Raw genomic sequence first — 4,401 nt, 5'->3', positions numbered from 1 at the left:
GCTGAGGGCCGTTTTCAGGCTGGCAGGTGACTGAAGCTCCCAACCTGTCCTTTTTTTCTTTTTTTTTAATTCTGGGCCAGCTTTAGGTCTGAGGCTTGGCTCCAGCTCTGAGGCCTCGGCTGCTGAAAGCAGGTGTCTGATTTGTTTGAGTTCTATAATCGAACCACTGTTTCAACTCCAGCTCTGAGATCCCAGCTGGCTGAAAGCAGGTTTCTGGGGTTTTGTTTAGCTTCTATATTTGTAACAATGTTTCAAACTGCAAGCTCAGAGGCCGGCAGCCACAGGTGGGGAACGTTGGCTTCCTCCGTCACTGAAGCAAGCAAGCCTCCTGTTCTCTTCAAGCTGCCTGGCTGCCGGCCGCCATCTTGGTTGGCAGTTAATTTGCATATCGCCCTGATTAGCCAATGGGAAGGGTAGCGGAGGTACAGCTAATTACCATGTTTCTCTATTATTAGATAGGATTTTATAATTAAGGGATAGACAGCATATATATTTTTTTCTTAAGTTTTCACAGTGGCAAAGACAGAATTCAAATCCCAAATTGTCTGACTCCAGAAGCAATTCTCTTTATCAATATACTGGTGTATTAAGTGAAGTACCTAAGATGCTGAGCTGTCTCAATGATTTCCTATATAGAACACTAGACTTTTTTCCAATTCTATTCCAAATTTTCAAGAAAATTTCAAATTGTAAGGTAACAAAAAGGGAGAAATCAGACTTCTCACTCATGAGATTTCCTTCTCTGGGGCTTAAAGAACTTAGACAGAACAGATTTTTAGAGTTCTAGATCATTTACCAATAGAATGAGCTGCCCATTCACTATTACAGTTGGATATATTGATGTCTGTTTTCAATATACACATCTCTGCTGGTGAAATTGTTTCAGTGCTCCAAGTCATCAGAGGGAAAAACAAAGAGCAACTTGGATTTCAAATGATAAATGACCATAATAAACATCATAAAGAGAGGGTAAAAATAAAATGCTTGTACATGGAGAAGTTGAAGCTGCCAGTTATATCTTTTTTAAAAAAATTAATTTAATTTTATTGTTTAAGGTATTACAAATAGTAGTACACATGTCTCCTTTTTTCCCCACTGACCTCCCCCCGGACTCCCCTACCCACAGGCACTTGCCCTCGTTCCCTCACCCCCCAGTGTCTTGCCAACAGATGCAAGACACTAGCAGTTATATCTTGAAGTCAGTGTAAAAGAGGGTGATGTCACAAACATGGAAGATATTTATTTTTTAACGACTTTTAAAATGCCATATGTAGACTTTTAAAATTTTTCTAATATTGGTTCCTTACAAAATATGAGAAACATGCAGTTAGTGAAATGAGAACATGTCAAATCTGTGACAAAATTGGTGTCTTGCTCCCAGCGTTAAGCAGTATAATTTTATTTTTTATTAGAATCCTACCTATCTTTAACATTGACAATAATGCTGAGGATGGAAATGTTGAGGAACATGGCCTTTCAAGGTTAAAAATGCAATTTTATTTTTACCAAATTATGCTTACATATAATGTTAAAAATTCATTAAAAGGTAAAAATGTTGAAGAAACCCTGAATTCTATTTCCACCTATTTTTAATAAGGATCTTGTGGTACCTCAGGACTCACAATTTGTCTTAAAATTATGTTCACCATACTCCTCCCTTACATGTTGTGAAATTTAATCTGCAGAATTTGTTATTATATTATCTAAATTCAATTCACACATTTATTTCAAGGTTAAATGTCCCCACCCCTCAATGGGGGAGGAAACACATTGTTCAATGTTAATGGAAAAACTTCACCTGTGAAATAGCTTCAGACTGTGAAATTAAATACCCCAGGTATGTTCTATGCCTTACTCCCTCTACCCCAATCAACACTCTTTGGATTCCCCCGAGAAAGTATTTAAATACCATGTTTAACTGAGGATAAATCAAGAGATCTGGCCCACCCTGCATGGCTCAGTGGTTGAACATCGACCTATGAACCAAGTTTATGGTTTGATTCCTCGTTGGGGTACATGCCCGGGTTGTGGGCTTGATCCTCAATGTGGGGCATGCAGATGGTAGCTGATCAATGATTCTCTCTCTCCCTCTCCCTTCCTCTCTGAACTCAATCCTATATAATAAAAGAGTAATATGCAAGTTAACTGTCACCTCCACAACAAAGATGGTGGTGCCCATAGAGGCTGGGCAGGACGCTGGCAGCGTAACCCCAGTAACATGAGCCCAGCAGGCAAGCGGGGCTGCAGGCAGCACCCAGCAGGGCCTGCTGTGAGGTGGCGGTGACCAGCGAGCAGACAAGCGGGCCCGCAGGTAGCACCCAGCAGAGTCTGCTTGCCCATCCTGGTGGTGTGGAGAAGGCAGGCCCCGCAGAGAGCAGAGAACCATGGGGACTTGGCCCAAGCTATCAGTAGCACATCGCCTGAGGGCTCCCGAATTGGAGAGGGTGTAGGTCAGGCTGAGAGACCTCTCCCCACCCCCATCCACCCCCTCCCTCTGTGCACGAATTTTGTGCACTGGCCCTCTAGTAAAAATATATTAAGGAATAAAAGAGATCTGACCATGAAGGATCATTTCTGTAACCTTGAAAAAACTACTCCTTTTAGGTATTAAATCTCCAACTAGTTTGTAAGATTATTAAGAATGGGGACAGATATTTACTTTCATGTAGCTTCCTATAATACCTCACAATCTTTTCCTTCTTTCTCTTCTGCTTACATTAGAGGTCTACTAATTCCACTTTTCCAGTTTACCATATAATTCCAAGTTTCATAAGAGTTAGTCCTCACTAGAATGCTCTGAACTCTTTATCCAAAATAACATCTAATCATCTCTGCTTTCTCAGCTAACTTTATTAAAATTATATAAACTTACATAACAGAAGGGATACTTTTTAGCCTTCTCAGTCTTGTGCCTCCTACACCAAAGTTACCTGTCATTTATCTCAAAAAACATGGATTGCAACATTATTTCCTTTAAGTAATGAGAAGGTTTTTGGTAGGGAGATGGTTTTCCCAAAGGGAATGTTTTTATTTTTAATTATCATAGCTATGGAATCTCTCTCTCTCTCTCTCTCTCTCTTTTACTTACATTTTATATAGATAAGGGGCAAAATAACTAAAATAAATTTATTCTGATATTTCAGACATATAAGGGATTTTTATATTTACCTAATGTGCATTTTTACTGTGATTTGTCTCTCTAAAAGCCATAGTGTTTCAAAATTTAATGAGATTATGTGATATATTATCATCGTTTGCAAATGCACTCATCAGCTGTGATTAATCTTGCTCCTTCTGAGAAGCAGTATTGGGTGTTATTTTTTTTTTCCTTTGTAGTGGGTATTTGTGTCACTCTTTATGAACTTTGGCCAAAAAGACTGCCCATGGGAGTGGCAAGCAAATGGGATGTTTGGAATAAGGCATTTTATGACTGTCTTTATGTGGGCCTTTATGATAAGTAAACATCTCAAAGAAATTCACATAATCTGCAAAGAAAATAATGTAAATATTTATATACAGATATAATGTATATTACTAATTTATGGAAGAAAATATTGGATATTTCCTGCTGAATGAAAGCATATGCTTGATTAAATTAAAACAACATCGATTCCTTAAATATGACTTTCTCAGGACACCTATGTAAGCCTTACATTTCAAGGAAGATATAGGTGATCAGCTCAAGAATTCAGAGATCTAGCAAAGAAAGCAAATATAAGTCTCAGGCAATTCCTCTATGCATTTAAGCAATGAATTTTTATACTCACAAGATTACAAACAAATTAATCAATTATTAAGCAATTAAGTTCATCAGGAACAGTGAGAACTACTGTCTGCAAGAATGAGGCAAGAATATATTTTGAGATTCTGTCACTGTTGAGTGCCAGTTGTTACATCTTACTATCACCATATCTGTACCACCACATAGGCAGGATAACTGAAGTCCTTGTTAGTTCATTTCTCAAAGGAAGAGGATGGATTTGTAAGACATGTAGTGCATAGGGTAGAACTAGGACCTGCAATTATTAAATTTCTTTTTTTTAAATTTCTTTATTGATTAGGGCATTATATATGTGTCCTTATCTTCCCGTTGCCCTCCTCCTGCCCCCCTTCCCACTCATGTCCTCACCACCCTGGTGTCTGCGTCCATTGGTTATGCTTATATGCATGCATACAAGTCCTTTGGTTGGCCTCTCATGCATACCCCCCCTCCCCTACCTTCCCTCTGAGGTTTGATGATCTGATGGATGCTTCTCTGTCTCTGGATCTGTTTTTATTCATCAGTTTATGTTGTTCATTATATTCCACAAATGAGTGAGATCATGTGATATTTATCTTTCTCTGACTGGCTTATTTCACTTAGCATAATGCTCTCCAGTTCCATCCATGCTGTTGCAAATG

General features: G+C 38.7%; 1 protein-coding gene across 1 annotated transcript in view; it reads left to right on the top strand.

Annotated features, from left to right (window-relative positions):
• IL1RAPL2 (interleukin 1 receptor accessory protein-like 2) overlaps positions 1-4,401 on the top strand; it is a 1,356,387-nt gene that overhangs the window by 556,937 nt on the left and 795,049 nt on the right. The gene's annotated exons all lie outside the window — the stretch shown is intronic.

The sequence above is a fragment of the Myotis brandtii genome, unplaced genomic scaffold, assembly GCF_000412655.1.
Source record: "Myotis brandtii unplaced genomic scaffold, ASM41265v1 scaffold305, whole genome shotgun sequence".
In the NCBI taxonomy this organism is placed as follows: domain Eukaryota; kingdom Metazoa; phylum Chordata; class Mammalia; order Chiroptera; family Vespertilionidae; genus Myotis; species Myotis brandtii.
Note: the sequence above shows the minus strand (reverse complement) of the source record. Positions and strands in the feature narration are given on the sequence as shown.